At 46.0% G+C, this 26241-nt stretch overlaps 1 protein-coding gene across 4 annotated transcripts in view; it reads right to left on the bottom strand.

Annotated features, from left to right (window-relative positions):
• PCMTD1 (protein-L-isoaspartate (D-aspartate) O-methyltransferase domain containing 1) overlaps positions 1-7704 on the bottom strand; it is a 64276-nt gene extending 56572 nt beyond the window's left edge. For 2 of the 4 annotated variants that reach the window (XM_044293165.1, XM_044293166.1), the window contains exon 1: positions 7535-7704. The gene's annotated coding sequence lies outside the window, so the exon portion shown is untranslated. The remainder of the gene's footprint in view (positions 1-7534) is intronic. The other 2 variants (XM_044293167.1, XM_044293168.1) reach the window with 2 other exon arrangements.
• Between the last annotated feature and the right edge of the window lie 18537 nt (positions 7705-26241).

The following is a 26241-nucleotide window of genomic DNA, read 5'->3' as shown; positions in this document are numbered from 1 at the left end:
TTTTTTTGCGGATCCATTGTAATAATGTCTATCCTTGTCCGCAAACTAGAAAAAAATAGGACATGAACTATTTTTTTTGCGGAGCAACGGAACAGACAAAACTGATGTTTTTTGCGGACCCATTGAAATGAATGGGTCCGCATCCTAGCCGCAAAAAAAAAAAAAAAAAAAAAAAAAACACGGAACGGACATGGAAACAAAATACGGTCGTGTGCATGAGGCCTTAACCACAGGTCCTCTCAAACGGGAGAGGCAAGACCCCTATTCTGGCATTCAGTGGGGGTCCCAGTGGTTAGACCACAATCTAACAGTTGTACCTATCTAGTAAATAGGTGATAACTGCAGAGATCTCGTTAGAACTGTGATACCGGTGTGTAATAAGTATTCTCAGAGAAGACAACAGGGGAGACCATCTGTGTCCTCTCCTCTGCCAGTGCTTTCTCTTCATCTGACCTGCAAACTCTGAACCACCAGGTCATGGACAAACAAAAAACGAAACCATGAAGATTGGAAATACCCATTGTAATGATGGGAGTTTTTTAGACCAGCAGAGGTCACATTACTCCTGTAGAAGCATCATTGACGCCTGTTCAGACCATTTTACTACCTGGAAAAAGTCTAAGGCTACTTTCACATTAGCGTTCGGGGCTCCGCTTGTGAGTTCCGTTTAAAGGCTCTCACAAGCGGCCCCGAACGGATCCGTCCAGCTAGGGCTGAAACGATTACTCGATTAAATCGAGTAATTCGACACAAAAAAATCCTCGATGCAAATTTTTTGCATCGAAGATTCGTTTGTGTCATGTGACCACGGAGCGGGAGTGAAGCGCTTGCTATTACTCCCGCTCCGCGGTCTCTCGCTGGCCTGCAATACTCACCTTTCCAGCAGGGGGCCTCCGGACACTCCACAGTACGTCCATGTTCCTGCGCTGCTCTGACCTCCTGATGTACGCACGCCGTGACCTGACGCACTGTGTGACGACAGGAGCAGAGCAGCGCAGAACGATGGAGTGCCGGCAGCACCCCTGCTGGAAAGGTAAGTTGGTGAAACCGAGGGGGTGGGGCGCAACTAAGGCCGGGTGCCTGGAGTGCACAGCGTCATAGAAACCAGTGACGCTGTGCAATCCGGGTGTCAGGAGCGTGGCAGCAGAGCTGATGGCACACTGGGGGCAGAGCTGATGGCACTGGGTGGAGAGAGCTGATGGCACTGGGTGGGGAGAGCTGATGGCACTGGGTGGGGAGAGCTGATGGCACTGGGTGGGGAGAGCTGATGGCACTGGGTGGGGAGAGCTGATGGCACTGGGTGGGGAGAGCTGATGGCACTGGGTGGGGAGAGCTGATGGCACTGGGTGGGGAGAGCTGATGGCACTGGGTGGGGAGAGCTGATGGCACTGGGTGGGGAGAGCTGATGGCACTGGGTGGGGAGAGCTGATGGCACTGGGTGGGGAGAGCTGATGGCACTGGGTGGGGAGAGCTGATGGCACTGGGTGGGGAGAGCTGATGGCACTGGGTGGGGAGAGCTGATGGCACTGGGTGGGGAGAGCTGATGGCACTGGGTGGGGAGAGCTGATGGCACTGGGTGGGGAGAGCTGATGGCACTGGGTGGGGAGAGCTGATGGCACTGGGGGATAGTGGAGCTGATGCACTTGGGCTGATCGCACAGTGGGGAACAAAGGGTGTGGGGGACTGATGGCAGGGGGTCTGATGAGTTTTTATAAAGGAAAACAGTCTATTATTTTTTTCTTATTAGATTACTCGATTAATCGTAAAAAATAATCAATAGAATACTCGATTACTAAAATAATCGTTTACTGCAGCCCTACGTCCAGCCCTAATGCATTCTGAGTGGATGCGGATCCGCTCAGAATGCCTCAGTCTGGCACCGTTTGCCTCCTCTCCGCTCAGCAGGCGGACACACCCGAACGCTGCTTGCAGCGTTCGGGTGTCCGCCTGGCCGAGCGCAGGCAAACGGATCCGTCCAGACTTACAATGGAAGTCAATGGGGACGGATCCATTTGAAGTTGGCACAATATGGCTCAATTTCAAACGGATCCGTCCCCCATTGACTTTCAATGTAAAGTCTGGACGGATCCGTCTGACTAACTTTTACACTTAGAAATTTTTCTAAACTATAATGCAGATGGATCCGTTCTGAACGGATCCCATCGTCTGCATTATAGGAGCGGATCCGTCTGTGCAGACACCAGACGGATCCGCTCTGAACACAAGTGTGCAAGTAGCCTAAGGCCTCATGCACACGACAGTGTTTTTTCACTGTCAGTGATTTGGCTTTAGTGCTCCGTGTCCGATTTTGCTTCAGTTGTGTTTCCTTTCTTTTTTTTTTGTCTGACAGGGGAAAAAAAAAAAAAAAAGGAAGGTTAATGAAAAGTGTAATTTTATTGCACCATGGTCTTGTAGAAAAAAAACTGACATGGACGCGGATGACATACCAGTTGTAAACCCGTTTTTTTTTTGACGGACCCATTGACTTGAATGGGTCCGTCCTCTGTTTTCCACTGAGAAGAATAGGACAGGTTATATTTTTTTTTGACGGACTGGAATCACGGACACAGAGAAAAAAAAAAAACGGAGGACTATCAGTTTTTTTTCACAGCTCCATAGAAATGAATGGGACCTCCGCTAAACTGTGAAAAATTACGGAACAGACGCAGATGCACACAACGGTCGTGTGCATGAGTAAGGCCTCATGCACATGACCGTGCCGTTTTTTGCGGTCCGCAAGCCACGGATCCGTAAAAAACGGAAGCCGCCCGTGTGCCTTCCGCAATTTGTGGAACGGAATGGGCGGCCCATTGTAGAAATGCCTATTATTGTCCGCAATATGGACAAGAATAAGACATGCTATTTTTTTTTTTGCAGGGCCACGGAACGGAGCAACGGATGCGGACAGTAGGGGTGGGCGATATAGGTGATATGCGATATAAATTTGTGCCACAATATGGATTTTGTGGATATATCGCCTATATCGCTGGACCGCGATATGACCACGGAGCGGTAGTGAAGATCGGTTACCATGGAAGCCAGGAGTCACGCTACTGGTATGTTAGTGAGCAGCATTATACTCACGTGCGCCGTGGCCGCCGGTCGCTTCCTTCTGTCTGTGCGGCTTACATTACACTGCTGGGACTCCGATCGGAACTGCCCACTGCCACGAATGATGGGGGGGGGGGGACCCTGTGGCCACTGCCACCAATGATTAATACTGGGGAGGGGGGGGGTGGGTTTGAGTTACCAGAGGGGGCTGATAACGGAGAACCTGGGGGGCAAATCAGAGGCTGGCTGCCATGGTCAGCTCCCTGCTGTTGTGTGCACAAAGCACAGGGCAGCAGGGAGAGTGTAATGTCCTATTCACCCTGATAGAGCTCTATTAGGGTGAATAGGACAAGGGTTCTAGCCCTTAAGGAGGCTAATAGTTATTAAATAAAAAGGTAAAAAAAATAAAAATAAACCCCAAATATAGAAAACAATATATCGCGATATATATCGCATATGGCACATGCTTAAAATTATATTGCAATATAGATTTTAGGCCATATCGCCCACCCCTAGCGGACAGCACACGGAGTGCTGTCCACATCTTTTGCGGCCCCATTGAAGTGAATGGTTCTGCATCCGAACTGCAAAAACAGCGGCTCGGATGCGGAACCAAAGAACTGTTGTGTGCATGAGGCCCAAGTCTAAGGCTACTTTCCCACTAAGTCTAGGGCTACTTTCACACTAGCGTTTTTGCTGGATCCGGCAGGGTTCAGCAAAAACGCTTCCGTTAATGATAATACAACCATCTGCATCCCTTTGAACGGATCCAGTTATATTATCTTTAACATAGCAAGGACAGATCAGTCATGAACTCCATTGAAATTCAATGGGGGACGGATCCGTTTTTTATTGTGGCAGAGAAAACGGATCCGTCCCTATTCACTTGCAATGGGGGTAATGCCGGATCCGTCTTGCTCTGCATCCCAGGACGGAAAGCAAAATACAACAGGTTGCGGTTTGCTCTCTGGTATGGGAACACAACTAAACGGAACGGAATATATTTTGGAGCACTCCGTTCTGTTCAGTTTTGTCCCTATTGACGATGAATGGGTACAAGACCGAAGCTTTTTTTCCGGTATTGAGCCCCTATAACGGAACTCAATACCGGAAAACTTTAACGCTAGTATGAAAGTATCCTAAGGCATACCAATACGCCTTAGACTTTTCCCCGACATTCAGCACTGTGAACGACACAGGCAGCGCAGCGATGCTTCCGATGCCTCCAATAACCAATGGCAAAGCTCCTCACAGCTCGGAGCTTTGCTATTGGTTAGTTTGGGCGGGCGCTGGAGCAATAAAGACCTCTGTAGCAGGGGAAGGATGGCTGTACCAATGAGAGCAGGGCGCACTGCTCAAGGGCTACAGCAGATATGTCCCAGACATCAAGAAGACTATGTCTGGACATCAAGATGGAGGCACAGAACAAGGCGACAGCAGCAGCGTGTGATGCATGTGGCGCAGCCTGCGTTTGCGTGTGATGCATGTGGCGCAGCCTGCGTGTGATGCACGTGGCGCAGCCTGCGTGTGATGCACGTGGCGCAGCCTGCGTGTGATGCATGTGGCGCAGCCGGCGTGTGATGCATGTGGCGCAGCCTGCGTGTGATGCATGTGGCGCAGCCTGCGTGTGATGCATGTGGCGCATGCCATTTTAGCCAAGTGATAACGTACAGGGAAGATCCAGTATATTGGACTGTACTTTATCCCTTAGCTATAATTGCCTGCTGTTATTTACATTAGTAATGGTTCCCCCACATAAATACCCACCTCTTAGGCCACGTTCACACCACCACTATATATTTCTGTTCCGCTCTGTTAGATGAGCAGAACAATGAATATAATGGAAGTGCTGGATCGGTCATGTAAGGCTGGATTTTTGTCATAAGTTCAACGAACACAAATACTGTATATGTTAACAAGACGCAGACAGACGCCATACTGTGGCATCCGTCACCATAGAGTTCCATAGGACTCTGCAGGACGGCAAAGTGTAGTGTACCATGTTTTTCCATCTTGTAAAATCCAGCAAAATAAAAAATGTATAGGCCAACATATAACTTTTCTTTTTCCAATGGAATTCTATGGTGACAGATGTCACAGTATGGTGGTGTCTGTTAACAGATATACGTTTTTGTGTGTACATTAAATGTATGACAAAAACTTGTATGAACCCAGCCTAGCTGACAGGGAAGAAGCTGAACAGACCCCCCCCCCCCCCCCCCCCGAACGCAGATGTGAGCAAGTATAGGCAGCTATATTATGCATTTCAATTTCTGCAAATTTTATACTCCTCCTCGGGTGAAAATACTCCTCAAAAATGGTAAGAGGAATATTTTTACTCTTCCGGGAAAAAATGTAGTGCGACCTCTGCAGACCAGACCGCTGCTTACTAATGGAAAATGCGTAATCGAGGAGACAATGCAGGACCTGCACGGCCTCGTCATCTGCACCGACACGGGGGAGGTTCAGACAGTTATCACTGGTTAGCCAACATATTATTATGACGTTCTCAGCCGCAAGAGACAGCTGGAGTAGTTGTCCGCGGTGACTAATAAGGCAGACGTTCCTTTTTTCCAGAAGACCTCTGACACATGCTGTGTGTAACTGCTTCACTTTTCCCCTCTTACTTTGGTACATCTTTTGCAGTGCTTAAAGGGTTAATTCCTTTTCATAAAGCAATCGCTTTATGATCGGTGGGGGTGGTTCTGACCCGGAGAATGAAGGCTTGTAACGCTTAGTTCTACTTTTTCCCTCCAGAGCGGCGCTCCTAGCCGTGGGCTGCACTGCAGTTCCTCCCACAGATGGTGTCTAAAGTGCCACTATGCAGGTTAAAAAAAGGAAGCGGAAGCGCCACTAAATAAGCACCGTAAGGCCCCGTGCACATGACCATATGTGTTTTGTGGTCCACAAACAGGACACGGATACCGGCTGCGTGCCTTTCGAAGTTTTTTCCCCACCACTTGCAGAGATGTCCTATACTGGTCCATAGAACAGACAGGAATAGGACATGTTCTGTTTTGCAAGGACACAGGACGGACATACGGATGTGGACAGTGTACGGTGTGCTTTCTGAGACCCCCAAGGTCCAGACCCGGAAGTCCACAGAAACACACAGAGGACCTACCGGGTCGGTGCCTCCGCACTACAATACACAAAGCATGTCCTCTCTTTCACTGCATCTTGAGGATCACAAACCCATTGAAGTCAATGGGTCTGCACGGAGATGTGGAGTGCACACAGCCAATGCCTGGGTACATTGGTGCCACTGTCATCTGCATGGGGCCCAATTCCAATAATAGCACTAGAGTAGGCTTATCACTCATGAGCCCCCAGTGTTCAGGGGCACAGCTCTGCCACATAATGCCCAGTGGTCCTGTCCTAATAATCCAGGAAATCTATAGCCTTGAGGAGACTGGCATGGTGCCCACCACCACTTCTACTCTTGCATGCTGCCCATTCCTAGTGGAGTTTCAGATTCTTTACACTTTTTCCTCTACCAGAGCAGTGCAAGTTGGCAAATAACAGGAAAAAAAAATGAAAACCCGGCTGGCACAGGTTATGGGGTCACTCTGGCACCTTCTGATTGGAATGGCGTGGTTAGTGGGGTCAATCCTGCTGTTCTTATGGATTAGCAGGTTTATTTTTTGCACAAGGCCCTGCCATATTGCCTTCCTTCCCAGGCCCCTGCCATGCAGTAATGTGAAGTCACTGTTCACATCTGCCATACAACGGATGCAGACTATGGGGTCATTTATCAAACTGGTGTAAAGTAGAACTGGCTTAGCTGCCCATAGCAACCAATCAGATTCCACCATTCATTTTGGACAGCTCCTTTGGAAAATGAAAGGTGGAATCTGATGGGTTGCTATGGACAACTAAACCAGCTCCTGATAAATTACCCCCCAATGACTAATAATGGGGTCTGTCAGACATTCGCTGTAAATAGCCAAGTTGCTTTCAAAACTATGGAGAACCTGAAATGATCCCTCAACACAGGTGTGAACAAGGGCCTACAGTTCACATCTCAGACCTGGGTACTGTAGCAACTGTTCACGCCAGCCAATCACATCCCAGCTCACAGCCTTGGGAAATGAGAGGCGCGACCTGATTGGTTGCTAAGGAGAGCCCCGCAGCGCCCTGCACGGTGACGTCCTCGCATAGAGCGTGTTTGGGGCACATGTCACTGCAGCTGTGCCCTGCATGACGTCAGAGCGGCCCACCTGACTGCGGAAAACACTTGTGACGTCGGCACTAGGCTCGCGCTGCTCCAGCTCAGCCATAGCCGGACAATAGGTGGAAAGTTTTCATGCCCGGCTGACACGGGCGCCGCCATCTGGAGACGGGGCCCCACGCGCCAACCGCATGCACGAGCGACAACCTGACGTCCTGTGCGGAGGAGAAGCCGCTAACTGCGCCACAAGCTGGGGGAGGAGGGAACAGCTCGAACTCTACACTGAGTGCAGCCGCCAGCCCAACAACTCACCGTGAGAGGCCGGCCCCGTGTGCTCTCCGTGTGCGGCCCGGGGTGAGTGGCGAGGCAGAGCGGGGGCCGCGGGCACTGACCGCGGAGCACAGACAGGCCCGTGTGCCCGGACTCGTTATTTGTTTTGATGCGCGCGATGCACTCTGGGAAGCTGGGGGGGGGAGTGCGAACAGCTGAGAGGATGTAAACAGTGTAGCAACGTGACCGGCTACAGCGGTGACCAATCAGAGCGCGACTATTCCAGGACGAGTGTGCTGACGTCAGTGACGTGGGCGGGGACTGTTAGTATAATTAGCGTTTCTGTGGCGTGAGGCGCAGTGTGGTCGTGTCCTCGCCCCGTGTGTCACGGCAGCACCATCAGTGCCAGCCCCGTGCCTCGCTGCGTCTGTGAGACATGGCCGTCTTTTGTGTTTCCTGACTTCCGGCGCCATGTGACAGCTGTGGAGGAAACCTGCTGGAACTACTAGAACGGTTCTCATCTATTAGGCCTCATGTGCATGGCCATTGACCGACCGTATTGTAGACCGCAATATACTGGTACCCTCACAGATGCGGGCCCATTCACTCGAATAGGTCTGGTGCAGAATGCTTCCGTGAGATTTCTCTCCGTGCCTCCGCACCGCAAAAAATTAGTGCAAATTGAATGGGTCTGGATCCGCAATCCTCAATTCACGGAACAGCCTATCAACGGTCGTGTGCATGAGCCCTTAATAGAGATTTTTGCTGTCCTGTGTTATTTTTATTTTTTTTCCTGAAAACTGGTACCGCGTGCGCCTCACAGCCTCCTGAGATGAAGAGATGTGCACTCTGCCGCTCCATTCATCCCTATGGGAGTTCCAAAAATGACTGAGCACAGGCTCTGCAGCTCCTGTAGAGAGGAATTATTGCACATTATTTTTTGTTTTTGCGTTTTCATTTTTCTTCCCGATCCTCCTTGAGCCATAACTTCTATTTTCCAGTCACATAGCTGTATGAGGGCTTATTTTTTACGGGACAAGTTGCACTTTCTAATGCCACCGTTAATTATGGCATACAATGTAGTGGGAAGCAGTAAAAAAATTCCAAATGTGGTGGAATTGAAAAAAAAAACAACGCAATTCCTCCACAGGTTGTGTTCCCACAGTATTTTGTTTGTGGCAAAACTGACCCATGACCTTCGGTATCTGGGTCAGTATGATTACAACGATGACCCTTACATCACCATATTCTGACCCCCCCAATAACTTTTATATATATATATATATATATATATATATATATATATATACACACTTTATGTCTACTGAGCTGTATAGGGGCTTATTTTTTGCAGGACAATCTGGTTTTTATTGATACCATTTTGGAGTGTGTGTGTGTGACTTTTTGATCACATTTTATAAAAAAAATTGGAGTAAGAGAAGCAAAGAAAAAATGGCAAATCGGCGATATTGACCCTCTTTTCTGTTATGCCATTCGCCGTATTGAAAAATGTTTTTATATTTTAATAGTTGGGACGTTCTTGGTCACGGTGATACCCATGATTTATTTTTTAGTTATTGTTATTTAGGTATTTTTTTTTATTATACGGAAAGGGGGGTGATTTAAACTTTTATATATTTTTTGATATATTTAACTTTTTATTTTTTGTAATGATTTTGAAGCTCATGAGCCTATAAATTCATTTTTTAATTTTTTTTTAATTTTGTGCAATCAGTGATTTTTTGAATGGGTGTCAATTGCTCATTTCTTAAGTTGCCCTGCCATCTGGTGGCCCAAATAAGAGTAGCAGCATGAATACTATAAGCCTTGTCAGCGAGGCTCATGGTATTCAGAGCAACTACGGACAGCCCCATTGGCCGCAGGTGGTGTCGGTAGGAAGCCCGGAAGAGAGAGCATCCGGATTTTTGCACATTAAGATGCCATAATCTCACTTGATCATGGCATCGAAAGTCTTTACTGCGATCAGCAGTAGAGAAACAGCAGAGACCTGCCGGCCATGATGCCCACTGCATGTGCGAGCGGACGCCATGTTTACACACTGCTCCAGCACCGTACATGTAGGGCTCTGGTAGCGGAGGGGTTAATGTATGAATCCACCCTCATGGGGAATATTCACACACAGCAGATCTCCATGTGCTTACCTCCAAAACAGAACCATTCAGGTGACTGGAAAGGATTGCCATAATAACCACGGCCCTCAGGAATTTTACAGAAATTCGGACAATGATTCAACCCGATCCCTGGACCTTGTTCACGGCCTAGATGAGTATATTGAAAACTTGTATATTAGGATATACACCATATTCATATAGAATAAAAAAAATATATATAGAATAAAAAAAAAAAAAAAATATATATATATATATATATATATAAAAAAAAAAAAAACCTGGACTCTCATTTGTACTTAAAATAGATAAGAATAATATGGTCAAATCCAGCAAAATTGTGCTGAGCTGGGATAGATGAGAGTAATAGTTCACAGGACGCTGGCTATGATAAATCCAGAAACGTAAAGTGAATCTGTCAGCAGATTTGTCCCTATGAAACTGGCTGACCTGTTTTATGTGCACTTGGCAGCTTTTGAGGTCTCATTGAAGTGAATTGGTCCACATCCAATATGTGCAAATGTACCCTAAGGGCCCGTCCACACAGAGGTTTTTGCAGGCTCTATTGTTTTCAGTGGGATGCCACAGTTTATGTCATGGTTATGGCCATAAACCGCAGCCGCACGAACGGTAGTGCGGCTTCCTATTGAAAACAATGGAGGCAGTTTCTATGTAGCTGCCTATTTTATTTAGGTATGGAGTCTGCTGCATATTTTCCCTGCAAACAAACTGTAGACTGACCCCAAGGGCTTGTTCACACAGCGTATTTTGTGTTTGGGTTCCGTGTAGGGCTGCAGCAAACGATTATTTTAGCAATCGAGTATTCTACCGATTTACTTTTACGAATAATCTAATAAAAAAATTATTAATAGACTGTTTTCCTTTCTAAAGACTCATCAGACCCCCTGCCATCAGTCCCCAAGACCCTTTGTTCCCCCCTGTGTGATCAGTCCAAGTGCATCAGCCCCCCCCCCCACCGTGCATCAGCTCTGTTCCCCCAGTGTCATCAGCTCCACTTCCCCAGTGCCATCAGCCCCTCCATGCCATCCATTGCCATGTGATGTCCCCCACTGCTATCAGATCAGCCCCTCCATGCCATGTCCCCCACTCCCATTGTGTCATCAGCCCCTCCATGCCCCCCAGTGCCTCAATGCCTTCAATTGCCACGTCCCCACTCTCCCAGTGCCATCAGATCAGGCCCTCCATGCCATCCAATTGCCATGTCTCCCACTCCCCCAGATCAGCCACTCCATGGCATCCATTGCCATGTCCCCCTTCCCCAGTGCCTCCATGGCATCCATTGCCATGTCCCCCTTCCCCAGTGCCTCCATGCCATCCACCATGTCTCCCATTGCCATCAGATCATGCCATGTCCCCCAGTGCCATCAGATATCATCAGCCCCTCCATGCACGCAAGGCCCTGCACCACGGTGCCGACGGGAGGCCACGGAGCGGTGAGTGAAAGGCTGCACTTCACTCACGCTCCATGGTCACGCGATTTAAATGAATCCATGCATCGAGGATTTTTTTGCATCAATTACATCAATGAATCATTGCAGCCCTAGTTCCGTGTCCCAAGCCATGAGGAATCCAACTCCCATTGTTGTCAATGGGAATCCACCCTGTGCTGTTCATTTTGACGCGTATGATTTCCAAAACCATGTCAAGAAATGAAAAATCCACCATGTGAACATATCCCGTTAGTATTTTGCATCATAATTTGTAAGCCGAAACCAAGGGTGGCATCTACAGAGAAAAGTAAAATGGAAAGATGACCGTGAGAACATGGCCTAAGACCTGGGCTACACTGCAAAGTACGACTTACATCCCATGAGCTGTGTAGTATTACTGCAAAGTGATGGTGCAAGCTCAAGAACTGCCATCACCTGCAAGTGCCGTAATATACAGCCGACACTTCTCTCTGACTGCCGGGATTTTTGCAGTTTGACCTGCTCAATCAATGCTGACATTGCCAGAACCTAGTAGTTAGCGGGAGAGAGGGGGCTTGCTTTCTCCCTGGATGCAATTGTAGGATGTTGGGTGGTTGCCATGGCAGCCAGGAACCTCAAACCCCCCCCCCCCCCCAGAAGTTGCCATGTACAGATGACTATGAAAGTGCTTCATTTCTGTAAGTGACATGATACTCTGCGATACATAAGTAATCCGGTCTCCTCCCAGACACCAATACTTAGACTGCGAGCTCCAGTGAGTGCTAATAATGTCTGCAAAGAGCTGCAGAATATGTGAAATATGAGGTGAGTATGTAAATATGAAGTGAGTAAAACTCAAAACATTTTTTTTTTTTTTCAAATGTCCTCTCAAAGACTCTAAAAAATATGAAAAAGTAATCTGTACCCCACAGTAGCACCAATGAAAATGACAAACGCTCACAGAATTCTGTTGACTGAGCAATAAAAATGCCATGGGTCTTTGAATGTAGCAACACAGAAATAAACGATTTTCAAAAATGAAGGGCCTAAGGGCTGTTTTATACGAGCGGATGCCGTGCGTGTCATCCGCAGCGTGAATGACAGTCAAGCCCCGCACTGGACAGCAGAGACACGGAGCAGTAACATGACTGATAATGCTCCGTGCCTCTCTGTGACCTACATAAAGTTGTCACCGTGATTTTGTAGCAAAAAGTTTACGGAGCACGGAGCATTATCAGTCATGTTACTGCTTCGTGTCTCTGCTGTCCGATGCGGGGCTCGGCTGTCATTCACACTGCGGATGACACGCACAGGATTCTGCTCGTGTGAAACAGAAAAGGTTTTTTTTCATCCATTTTTGTCTATAATAAGTGCACACCATGATTTTGCAACTTCTGGAAGACTTACCGTTTAAAAAAACAGGAGTTGCGGAGGGCACGGCGGCAGCCATATTTACGCTAGTAAACCAGCATAAATCATAGCTGGAGAAGGTTTCTAAGTCAGGTGTAGTTTGGGATCAGAGATGTGTCAAAATTATTAATAGGTGTGAGCCTCTACATTTGGGGCATCTTGAACAAGTGCACCAGATTACTCAGACTGACGTACAAAAGGCCTAATTGTTTTATTGTGGAAAAGTAAAACAAAAAAACTAGCAACTATATAAATTTTGTATCACCATAATTGTATTTACCTGCAGAATAAAGTTATCTGTAGAGTAGCATGCAAAAGTTTGGGCACTCCTGGTCAGAATTACTGTTACTAGGATATTCCCTGCATTGTCTTGAGATTGGGAAAACCCCTTTAAGCAAGTTGAAGATGAAATGATCTCCAAAAGTCTTAACATTAAAGATTACACATTAGAGATGAGTGAATTTCATTTTATTAAATTTGTTCACGCTTTGGTGGTAAAAGCAGAATTGCGTTATGGATTCCATTACCACGGACTATAACGCAATTCTACGACGGAATGCCTTTAGTATAGTAGAAGTCTATGGCCTGCATAACGGATCTGTCCCATTTCCATTATGCAGGAGAGGACTCCCCTGAATAACGGAAAAGGGACGGATCCGTTTTGCAGCCCATAGGCCTCAGTGAGGTCAGCATAAAGTTGACAGGTTCCCTTTAATGGTTGGAGAGGTGTTCTTTTCATGAAATTCTGGGCCCTTTATTTTTCTCCAAACATACCTTTGCTCATTGTGCCCAGAGATTAATATTTTAACCTCATCGGTTCACAGGACTTCTTTCCAAAATTCATGAAGCTTGTTTAGATGTTCTTTTGCAAATTTCTGATGCAAAATTTTATGGCGAGAACGCAGGAGAAGTTTTCTTCTGATGACTCTTCTATGAAGGCCATATTTGTGAAGGTGTTCTAGAGTCTGCTAAATTTTCCTGAAGGTCTTTTTCAGTCAAGCAGGGGTTCTGATTTGCCTTTCTAATAGGTATGAGCTAACTTCAAGTTTAGAAATTCGGGTATATACTGAATTGCGTTATGGATTCCGTTACCACAGACCATAACTCAATTCTATGACGGAATGACTTTAGAGGCATTCTGTTATGCTTTCCGTCCTAATAGAAGTCTACGGCCAGTATAACGGATCTGTCCGGATTCCGTTATGCAGCATTCCGTCATGGAATTGCGTTATGGTCTGTAACGGAATCCATAACGCAATTCAGCATATACACGAACTTCAAAACTTTGAAGTTAGCTCATCCCTACTTTCTAGCAATCCTACAAGCAGCTGTGTCTGAAAGGTCTTCCAGGCCTTCTCTTGACCTCCACTGTTCTTGTTAACTGGCATTTCTTAATTACATTTCAAAGTGAGGAAATGGCAACCTGAAAACGCTTTTGCTATCTTCTTATGGCCTTTTCCTGCTGTGTGGGCCTCAACCATTTTCATTTTCAGAGTGTTAGGTAGCTGCTTAGAAGAACTCATTTCTGCTGTCTTTTGGGACAAGGTTAGAAGAGTCTGGTTATTTATAAAGCTTTGAAATTTGCATCACTTGGCCTTTCCTAGCAATGATTGTGAACAAGCCTTAACCCTAAGGCCTCTTTCAGACGGGCGTCCCAGGTGCATTGTGGGAAACCCGCGCGAGTGCGCACACATTTTCAGTCAGTTTTGACTGCGATTGTGTACCGTTGTTCAGTTTTTATCGCACGGATGCAATGCGTTTTGCACGCCCGTGATAAAAAACTGAATGTGGTACCCAGACCTGAACTTCTTTACTGAAGTTCGGGTTTGGGTTCGGTGTTGTGTAGATTTTATTATTTTCCCTTATAACATGGTTATAATGGAAAATAATAGCATTCTTAATACAGAATGCTTAGTAAAATGTTGCTTGAGGGGTTAAAAAATAAAAACAATTAACTCACCTCATCCACTTGATCGCGCAGCTGGCATCGTCTTCTTTCTTCTTCTTTGAGGACCTGCAAAATGACCTTCTATCTTCATTCAGCAGGACCTGAGCTGACGTCACTGCGCTCGCCCGTGTGAAAGGGGCCTAACAGGCTATTTAACCCCTTAAGGACTCAGCCCTATTTCACCTTAAGGACTTGGCCATTTTTTGCAAATCTGACCAGTGTCACTTTAAGTGCTCATAACTTTAAAACGCTTTGACTTACCCAGGCCGTTCTGAGATTGTTTTTTTGTCACATATTGTACTTCATGACACTGCTAAAATTGGGTCAAAAAAGTAAAAAAAAAATTCCATAGAAAAATACCATATTTACCCAAAATTTTGAAAAATTTGCAAATTTCTAAGTTTCAGTTCCTCTACTTCTGTAATACATAGTAATACCCCCAAAAATTGTGATGACTTTACATTCCCCATATGTCTACTTCATGTTTGTAGCATTTTGGGAATGATATTTTATTTTTTGAGGATGTTACAAGGCTTAGAAGTTTAGAAGCAAATTTTGTAATTTTTCAGAAATCTTCAAAATCCCACTTTTTATGGACCAGTTCAGGTTTGAAGTCATATTGTGAGGCTTAGATAATAGAAACCTCCCAAAAATGACCCCATTCTAGAAACTACACCCCTCAAGGTATTCAAAACTGTTTTTTCAAACTTGAATAACCCTTTAGGTCTTGTAGTTTGCAGAAACACCCCATATGTGGTCGTAACTTACTGTTTGGCCGAACAGGAGGACATAGAAGGAGGGGAACACCATATGGGTTTTGGAAGGCAGATTTTGCAGGACTGGTTTTGCTTATACCATGTCCCATTTGAAGCCCTCTGTTGCACCCCTAGAATAGAAATTTCAAAAAAGTGACTCCATCTAAGAAAGTACACCCCTCAAGGTATTCAAAACTGGGTTTACAAACTTTGTTAACCCTTTAGGTGTTCCACAAGAGTTAATGGCAGATGGAGAAACAATTTATAAATTTCTATTTTTTGGAAAATTTTACAATATAATCAATTTTTTCCAGGAGTAAAACAAGGGTTAACTGCCAAACAAAACTCAAAATGGGTTGCCCTGATTCTGTAGTTTGCAGAAACACCCCATATGTGGTCGTAAACTACTGTTTGGCCAAACGGGAGCACATAGAAGAGGGGAACACCATATGGGTTTTGGAAGGCAGATTTTGCAGGACTGGTTTTGTTTATACCATGTCCCATTTGAAGCCCCCTGTTGCACCCCTAGAATAGAAATTTCAAAAAAGTGACTCCATCTAAGAAAGTACACCCCTCAAGGTATTCAAAACTGGGTTTACAAACTGTTAACCCTTTAGGTGTTCCACAAGAGTTAATGGCAGATGGAGAAACAATTAGAAATTTCTATTTTTTGGAAAATTTTCCATATGGTTTTTGGAAGGCAGATTTTGCTGGTCTGGTTTATTTACACCATGTACCCTTTCAAGCCCCCTGATGCACCCCTAGAGTAGAAACTCCATAAAAGTGACCCCATCTAGGAAACTACGGGATAAGGTGGTTGTTGTTTTGGGACAATTTTAGGGGTAAATATGATTTTTGGTTGCTCTATATTACTCTTTTTTTTGAGGCAATGTAACAAAAAATTTAAATTCTAAAATTGTTTCTACATTTGCAATTTAGTTTTGTGGAACACCTAAAGGGTTAACATAGTTTGTAAAGTAACTTTTGAATACCTTGAGGGGTGTAGTTTCTTAGATGGGGTCACTTTTTTGGAGTTTCTAGTCTAGGCTACAACAGAGGGGGCTTCTAATGGGACATGGTGTAAAAAAAGAAAAACAGTCCATCAAAATCTGCCTTCCAGAAACCGTATGGAGTTCCCTTCGTTCTACGCCCTGCCGTGCGGGTAAATAGCCATTTACGACCACATATGGGGTGTTTCTGCAAACTACAGAATCGGGCAATAAATATTTAGTTTTGTTTGGCTGTTAACCCTTGCTTTATTACTGGATAAACGATTCAAATGGAAATTTTGCCCAAAAATGGGTGTTTTGGCACCGTTTTTATTTTATATTTTTAACACCGTTCATCCGAGTCGTTTGGTCAAAAGTTATTTTCATAGCGACGACTTTTACGCACGCAACAATGCCCAATATGTATGGCTCTCAGACTTTGGAGACACTAAGCAGGCACCCTAAAACTGCGGCCCTCCAGATATTGTAAAACTACAATTCCCACCATGCCCTGCTGATGGCTGTAGGTTGTCTGGGCATGCTGGGAGTTATAGTTTTACAACATCTGGAGGGCCGCAGTTTGAGGATGCCTGCACTAAAACTAATATTTTTTGGGGGGAAAAAAATATTTTCCGTGTCTCCAAAGTCTGAGAGCCATAGTTTTTTATGTTCTCTAGTGGACTGTTGGGGATTATAAAAATGTAGTACTCCATGGAAGTGTGATACTCCCTGAAGCAAACAATAACGCAGAGGCCCGGATGATCGGGGCACGTGTCGCACTGAGTGGTGGTGTCCTTCCGTATCCCCCTCCTGCGACACACTCTGCACTTTTTTTGGGTTCGTCCCTTCTTTCCAGTATGGGGGACCACACCTGGAAAGTGTTGGCCAGGGACGATCCGGGCGCCTCCAGTTCCCAAGGTACTTCGGCCTGCTCTTTCCCGGTCCGAAAAGATCAGGTCTTTGATGACTGCCTTATAGAATTGGAGGAATGTCCCTGTGCTGCCAGCGCTTCGGGATAGTACAAAAGAGTTGCACATGGCAACCTGTACCAAGTAGACCGCAACTTTTTTGTACCATGCCCGGGTTTTCGCATGGCGTTTATTTGGCTAGAGGACTTGATCAGAGAGATCAACTCCTCCCATATACCGATTGTAGTCGACGATACAATCGGGCTTGAGGACCGTTGCCGTGGTACCTCGCACAGAGACGGGGGTGGTGCTGTTACCGTGGCTTGTGAACAGCATAAGGACATCCCTCTTGTCCTTATACCTGACCAGCAACAGGTTTCCACTGGTAAGGGCACGGGTCTCACCCCTGGGGATAGGTACCTGGAGGGGGTAGGCAGGGAGGCCGCGTTGATTTTTCCGCACGGTCCAACAAGCGAACGTGGATCTGGCGGCAAGGGACCTGAACAAGGGGATACTGGTATAAAAGTTATCCACATACAAGTGGTAACCGTTATCCAGCAGTGGGTACATAAGGTCCCACACGAGTTTCCCGCTAACACCCAGAGTGGGGGGATATTCTGGGGGTTGAATACGGGAATCTCGCCCCTCGTACACACGAAATTTGTAAGTGTACCCTGAGGTACTCTCACAAATTTTGTATAGCTTCACGCCATACCTCGCCCGCTTTGTGGGAATATATTGGCGCAAACTGAGTCTCCCCTTGAACGCCACGAAAGACTCATCAACCGCGACCTCCCTTCCAGGTACGTAGGCCTCCATGAATTTGGCCCCAAAGTGATCGATGACCGGCCGTATCTTATACAGACGGTCATAGGCAGGATCACCTCGGGGGGGGGGGGGGGGGGGGGACATGCTGCATTATCGGAATAATGCAGACATTTCCGGATGGCCTCAAACCGGGGACGTGTCATGACCCTACTGTACAGTGGGGTCTGGTATAGCGATGTCCCCACTCCAGTATTGCCTGACACTGGGTTTTTGGACTAGACCCATATGCAGCACGAGGCCCCAAGATGACCTCATCTCGGCTGCACTGACCGGCGTCCAGCCACCGGGTCTAGCCAAAAATGAGCCTGGGTTTTGAGCGACAAACTGTTGGGCGTACAGATTCATCTGCTCCACCATCAGATTCACCAGTGGGTTACTGAAAAAAAAAACTAAAATAGTCAATTTCAGTAAACCCCACTGTGGGAATCTGGATTCCAGGATTGCCAGCAAAATCCGGAATCTCAGGCTCAAAGTCCACTGGGGGACACCAGCTAAGTTCATCGGCAGGGGGCTCCGGTGGACTTATTTGGTGGGCCGGGAAACCAGTACGAACCCCAGGGCGGCTCGTACTAGGGTGGGCCACATGATCCCGAGCATGTGGGGCCCCTGTCTCCGCCTGGCAGCGTTTCTGCCGCCTTGGTGGCTCATCGTCATCCGATGATGATGAGGAGGATGCGGATGACAAAAGGAATGTGGGGTCATCCTCATCCTCACTGGGGCTCTCAGAGTCGGAGGCACTCTGGGCGTATGCCTCTTCGGCCGAGAACATCCGGCGGTCCATGGGTCTGTGTGTGCGTGTATATGTGCGTGTGTGGAAAACTTTATTATATGTGCGTGTGTGTGGGGGCAACGGGTTCGCGTACTAAAAAAGGCAAAAAAAAATGGTCAAGTGTTAGGAAAAAAAAATAAAAAAGTTCAAACTTGCTGATCAGCGGTACAACGCTGATCGGCTGTGGGGCGGGCGATGTGCTAACAGTGGACAGATGCTAAAAAGTGCCGGCCAGTCAGCGCGCGCAGAAAAAAAAGTGGTAGGGGGGGGGGTCTGGGGTCTGAGAGATGGAACAAAGAAAGATTTAGATAAAAAAAATTTTTTATTTATTTTCCTAACTAACTTTTCCCTTCTTTCCCTGCCTAACGGTGCAGGAGGGTGATGGATGCCAATTTTAGGGGGACGCAGGAGCTGGTGCTGGACGATGCTGCATGGTGAGGGTGCTGGACAGGAAGAGGAGGGGAGAGAGGAGTGCAGGAAGTTTGAATCTCGCGCCTCTCTCCCCTGCATCAATCAGCACCCTGGACAGCGGTGTTCAGCACCAGGGTCAGCACCGCCTCTCCAAATCTTCGTACTGCGATTGGTGGTGTGTAATCACGCCACCGATCGCAGTCTTTTTCCGGTTCATCGGGTCACAGGAGACCCCCCCGCGTTGTTACGGGATGCCGGCTGAAATCCGGTTCCGATTAACCCATGCGGCGCCGGAATCCCGATTTCTAGTTAGGACGTACCGGTACGCCCTGAGTCCTTAAGGACTCGGGAAATAGGGCGTACCGGTACCCTGCGTCCTTAAGGGGTTGAAGGGTTTCTGTCACCCCAATTTTCGCTATTAAACAGGCTGACATTATGCATGTGAAAATGTCACCTGAATTTAACTGAATTTCTTTTATTTAAGTATGCCCCCGTAGTTGTGTAATTTTAACTTTTATTATATACAAATTAGCCTCTAGGAGCGGGGGTGGGGGGTGTTGAGCCTGTTCCTAGAGGCTCCGTTCGCCCACCTCATTTCCACGTCCTTCTGTCTTGATTGACAGGGCCAGGCCAGCGTTGGTTCCCCTGTATGCCATGTAAATCTCGCGTCTGTGCTGTCCCGTTTAGTATACGGCGCAGGCGCAGTAAGCTCGCCAGCTTCCTCACTGCGCCTGCGCCGAATACTGAATGGGACGGCGCAGGCGCGAGATTTACACGGCAGATAGGGCCAGCAGGAGAACCAACGCTAGCCTGGCCCTGTCAATCAAGACAGAAGGGTGTGGAAATGAGGTGGGCAAATTGGGCCTCTAGGAGCAGGTGCAACGTTCCCCCCCACCATCACCACCACTCCTAGAGGCTATAAAATTACACGAAAATGGGGGAATACTTAAATAAAAGAAATGCAGAGTTAAATTCAAGTGATATTTTTCACACAGCCTGTTTAATCGTGAAAATTGGGGTGACAGAAACCCTTTAAGGTCTGAGACCAGCGTCAAAGTTATCTGAGCTCAAATCTGCTTGGGTTCCCATACTTTTGTAAGGTACTCCTAAACAGGGCAGGAGAACGGAAAGGCTGAACGGTGATGTGAACGAAGCGGTAATGGTGTTGCAAGGCGACATGCTGCATGGTTGTTTGTGACCGTCACATCGAAATGGCAGCATGTCGCTTTGAGACACTATTGATTATCTTTACAAAAAAAGTTGTGTGACTTTTTTGTGACAAGAAGTCATGCAACACATGTAGCTGTAGCCTTTTTTGTTGCATGACTTCCTGTTGCGCCATGTGTCCGGACCCTTAGGCCCCTTTGACACGAGCGAGTTTTCCGCGCGGGTGCAATGCGTGACGTGAACGCATTGCACCCGCACTGAATCTGAACCCATTCATTTCTATGGGGCTGTGCACACGGGCGGTGATTTTCACGCATCACTTGTGTGTTGCCTGAAAATCGCAGCATGTTCTATATTCTGCGTTTTTCACGCAATGCAGGCCCCATAGAAGTGAATGGGGCTGCGTGAAAATCGCAAGCATCCACAAGCAAGTGCGGATGCAGTGCGATTTTCACGCATGGTTTGCAGGAGACGATTGGGATGGGGACCCGATCATTATTATTTTCCCTTATAACATGGTTATAAGGGAAAAAAAATAGCATTCTTAATACAGAATGCATAGTACAATAGGGCTGGAGGGGTTAAAAAAAAATAAAAAAATAATATAACTCACCTTAATCCACTTGTTCGCGCAGCCCGGCTTCTCTTCTGTCTTCTTCTTTGCTGTGCACAGGAAAAGGACCTTTGATGACGTCACTGCGCTCATCACATGGTCTGTCACATGATCCATCACCATGGTAGAAGATCATGTGATGGACCATGTGATGAGCGCAGTGATGTCATTAAAGTTCCTATTCCTCAAATAATATTCCTTTTTTTTTTACCCCTTCAGCCCTATTGTACTATGCACAGCAGTCCTGATTGTATTTCACAGCACCTCTGTGCGTTGACAGAGGGAGAACAGGGAAATGGGGAAAATAAAAACAGTGATCTGGACTCCGTATCTGCAATGCTACTGATGTATTACTGTAGATAATTGGGGTGACAGATTCCCTTTAGAATATATTATGCCTAGTGGCCAGTGTAAAAAAAAACTGCAGGGTTTTATACATTTGTTTTTAAAATATAGTGACATGGAAATTCCCCCCAAAATATATTTAACATAATTTAAATAAAACATCATTTAAATAATAGGTCATTTTCTGATGACAGTAAAGTAAGAATAGATCACCAGCTAGAACACTACACCATGGTGAACTACGCACTACACAACCTTGTGCTTCAACCAGTCTAAAGGTACTTTCACACTTGCATCAGAGGATTCCGGCAGGCAGTTCCGGCAATGGATCAGAGGATCCATCAAAACGTATGCAAACTGATGGCATTTGTCAGACGGATCAGAATCCTGATCCTTATGACAAATGCATTGAAATGCCGGATCCGTATTTCCGGTGTCAATTTTGGACGGAGCTAAAACCGCAGCATCCTGCGGTATTATCTCCGTCCTGAAAAGGCAAAAAGACTGAGCTGAAGACATCCTGATGCATCCTGAACGGATTGCTCTCCATTCAGAATGCATTAGGAGACGACTACATGCACAGAACTGTATGTGTTTTGTGGTCCGCAAATTGCGGATCCGTTTTTTTGGGGCGGATCCATTGTAATAATGCCTAAAACGAACAAGAATGGGACATGTTCTATTTTTTTGTGGGGGCTATACAACGGACATACTGATGCGGACAGCATTAATGGGTCCGCATCCTATCCGCAAAAAAAACAGAACGGACACAGAAACAAACAATGTTCGTGTGCATGTAGCCTAAAACTGATCAGTTCTTTTTCGGTATTGAGCCCTTAGGACGGAACTCAATGCCGGAAAAGAATAACGCTAGTGTGAAAGTACCCTAAGTCATGTGATGAAATAAGAGTATTTTATAGAATTAAAGGGATTCTGTCATCAGATTTAACCCCTCTAACCTAAACATATGCTCATGTCCAGACTAATAAGAAGAATCCTAAGCTGGCCTTATTAAACCTCACTGTGGCACTATTTGCCCAAAAAACTGGTTTTTATAACCTGTCAATCACTTACTTAAGGTGCCCAAGGGGAGATCCGTTAATACAGGGTGCCTGGCCGCACCCCTCGCCCATCTGGTGCCCAGCACCGCCTTCCCTGTCTTCAGCGCCTCCTTCCCTATCTTTAGCATCGCCTTCTACCGTTCAGCGCCGCCTCCGCAATCCTCCCCGTCCGCCGGGGCATGCGCACTTCGCTCAATGAATCCGCTGCCAGGAGTCCACACGGGCTGAGCCTAGTACGCAGGCGCGGGATCTGGCAGAGGGACGGGAAGGATTGCGAAGGCGGCGCTGAGCTGTAGAAAGCGGCGCTTAAGACAGGGAAGGCGGCGCTGAAGACAGGGAAGGCGGCGCTGGGCACCGGACGGCGAGGGGTGCGGCCAGGCACCCTGTATTAACGGACCTCCCCTTGGGCACCTTAAGTAAGTGATTTACAGGTTATAAAAACCTGTTTTTTGGGCAAATGGAGCCACAGTGAGGTTTAATAAGGCCAGCTTAGGATTCTTCTTATTAATCTGGACATGAGCATATGTTTAGGTTAAAGGGGTTAAATCTGATGACAGAATCCATTTAAATTCTACTTAAAGTTGAATTATTAATCGAAGTCAAGCCATACGCCATGCAGATAATTATTGGTATTGAGCACATTTAAAGAGCTTGAAATGAACTTTGGAACATGCAGTAACAGGTGCTTGAGAGCAGTAGTCTGGTGACAGATGGACAAGATGCACAAACACACAACAAATTGAATTGAATAGGAAAGGAAGAGGATCATTAGCTACATAAGAGAGCAGAAAAAGATGAATTATTGAACAAGCCTGGAGAGCTGATTTCTCTTTGAGAATCCTCTGTTGAGCACCACAGGGAACAAGATATTTAGTGCAGTGGCAGATGCATGTTTACACGACTTATCCGAGTCAACATTTCATTTTTACTCAAGAACACTTGAAAGAAAACTGCTAGCGTTTTGTTTCGGTAGTTTCACAAATTACATTTTTACATAAGACTCTTTTTTTTATTAATATGAAACATTTAATGTACAGTATAAAGAGCTACCTGTCTGCCCAGTTTTTTCTCATCAATTTACTCAATTCTTCTGTTTGACTAATCTTCTTACAGTACTATGTTAGAAGCAGGAATTTCATTTTATCCTAAACAGTATCTCTACCACAATATAAGGGCTGATGCAGTCTGCAAATCACAGAATCGCAAAACACAGATCCCAGCCAAGTGCATGCCACCATTTATTTTTTAACTTCTGTAGAAATGTTCTATCTTTGTCCATGAAGCGGAACAAGAATAGGACATGCTCCATTTTGTTGCAGGTGCCACGGAATGGACATTACAGATGAGGACAGCAAATGGTGTGCTGTCCAAATCTTTTGCGTCCCCGCTGAAGTGAACTGGTTCGCATCTGACCTGCACTAAAATGCGGATCGAATACAGATAAAAAACACGGTCATGTGCATGAGCCCTTATTCTGCTCTCACAAACATAATTTTATACATTTCTTTTTAAGATATATATATAGTGGGTATTTGCACAATGTTTTAAGTACATACAACTTTTTGATCACTGTTATCCATTTTTGGGGGGAAAAGACAATACAAAATGGCAACTCTCGTGTTTTTAGGTTTTTTCTTTACAGAGTACACAGCACTGGAAAAATATTTTTATATTTTAATCGTTAAGTAATTTTTGGACACGAAAATACCTGTTATGTTATTTTTTTATTGTTTTTATGTTTATGTGTAAAATTGAGAAAGGGGTTGATTTGAACTTTTAATATTTTTTTATTTATTTTTATTTTATTTTTTTTAAACGTTTTCTCATAATTTTTAGCCCCCTTAGGGGACTGGAACCTGGGATGTTTTGATCCCTTGTTCCATACACCATAATAGAGACGTATTCTGCCTGCTGAGCTGTGTCTTGTGAACACCTTTGCAGGCAGAATACCATAACAGGCCTGGGAACATTCAGCAGGACAGGAAACAGGCTGTCATTGTAACTATTCGAAGCCCCACAATTTCACTGCAGGGGGGCAGTTGAAGCTACAGGCAGATGGAGCTACATCCCTCTGCCTAACTCTGCAGATTCCATAATTGCTATTGACCACAGCATCTGAGGGATTAAATGTCCAGGTTTGGCATACTTACCCATCATTGCAGCCAGGGGGGCCTCTGTTTTATACAGCCAGCTCCCACCATGCATGGAGCGAGTTCATGCATTCCTTCAGCCACTATGACATACAGGTATGTCTTGGACTATTATCTTCAGTAATAAATGAGTAGTACTGCAGAAAAAGAATCCAGATATTTTTTTATTTACCCGCTGTCAGTGTTTAAAGAGGTTGTCCAAGTTTTTTTATAACATTTTTATTAAATATGATGGTCAGCAATATATACATAAGCTAAGCAAGTTTTAGACAAAACAAATATATTTCCTAATTTTCCTGGTTCTGTGCTGGCCCTTTGTTTACATGCAGTTGCAGAGCTATGGGCGCGAGAAACAACAATCTCTGAGGTTTTCCTCATGAATATTTTTGGGTGTCAACAAAAATGGTCTTTCCTCTCTCTGTGCACTGCAAAGGGAATAAGGCCCCTTTCACACGGGCGAGAATTCCACGCGGGTGCAATGCGTGAGGTTAACACATTGCACCCGCACTGAATCCGGACCCATTCACTTGTGCGTTGCGTGAAAATCGCAGCAAGCTCTATATTGTGCGTTTTTCAGGCAACTCAGGCCCCATAGACGTGAATGGGGCTGCGTGAAAATTGCAAGCATCCTCAAGCAAGTGCAGATGCGGTGCGATTTTCACGCATGGTTGCCAGGTGACGATCGGGATGGGGACCTGATCTTTATTATTTTCCCTTATAACATGGTTATAAGGGAAAATAATAGCATTCTTACTACAGAATGCTTAGTAAATTAGGGATGGAGGGGTTAAAAAAAAAAAAGATAAATTTAAACTCACCTCATCCACTTGTTCGCACAGCCCGGATTGTCTTCTTTCTTCTTCTTTGAGGACCTGGGAGAAAATGACCTTTGGTGACGTCACTGCGCTCATCACATGGTCCATCGCCATGGTGACGTCACCAAAGGTCCTTTTCTCCCAGGTCCTCAAAGAAGAAGAAAGAAGACAAGCCAGGCTGCGTGAACAAGTGGATGAGGTGAGTTAAAAAAATTATAATTAACCCCTCTATTTACTTAGCATTCTGTATTAAGAATGCTATTATTTTCCCTTATAACTATGTTATAAGGGAAAATAATAAAATCTACACAACACCGATCCCAAACCCGAAGTTCCGTGAAGAAGTCTGGGATTTGGGTCTGGGTACCAAACATGCCGATTCTTCTCGCGCGCGCGCAAATCGCATTAAAACGCTTTTCACTTGCGTGGAAAAATCGTGCATTTTCCTGAGACGAACCCGCATCCTATCCAGCCCTCACATGCGACGGCCGTGTGAAAGAGGCCTAAAAGTGCTGCCCTGTCTGCAGTCTAACTGCTGGGATACTCATGTTTTATGTGTGAGACTATAAGTCCCAGCTGTACAGTACAATGACATAGCAGATACACACAGGATCTTCCCTCTACCTGTTCTTGTGCAATGCTCTGCAGACACTTCCTCACAGCCAGCAGAAGAGTACAGAGGAGAGAACTCCTCTAGTTTTTGTCAGCTCTGTGTCTGCAGGGTGAGGAGGGAGGGAAGATCCTGCGCACAGCATTTGTCTCTTCACTGCCTGGAGAAGAGCATACCTTGCAGCTGCTCAGTACTTGAGGCAGAGCCTCCTGCCCTGAGTCTGTGCTGCTGATGGTAGAAGGGGTTCAAATTTGTTGAAGAATCCAGCGGTAAGGAAGACACAGGGCAGACAGCTCAGCCAGCAAATTGAGCAGTGCAGGGGTTGTGATTTATCACTCCAACCAGCACAGCACACAGGAACGTCATCAGAGCAGGGCATGTGACACTCAACTAATATGAGAACAAGGACAC

Source organism: Bufo gargarizans, chromosome 5 (assembly GCF_014858855.1).
Source record: "Bufo gargarizans isolate SCDJY-AF-19 chromosome 5, ASM1485885v1, whole genome shotgun sequence".
Lineage (NCBI taxonomy): Eukaryota > Metazoa > Chordata > Amphibia > Anura > Bufonidae > Bufo > Bufo gargarizans.
Note: the sequence above shows the minus strand (reverse complement) of the source record. Positions and strands in the feature narration are given on the sequence as shown.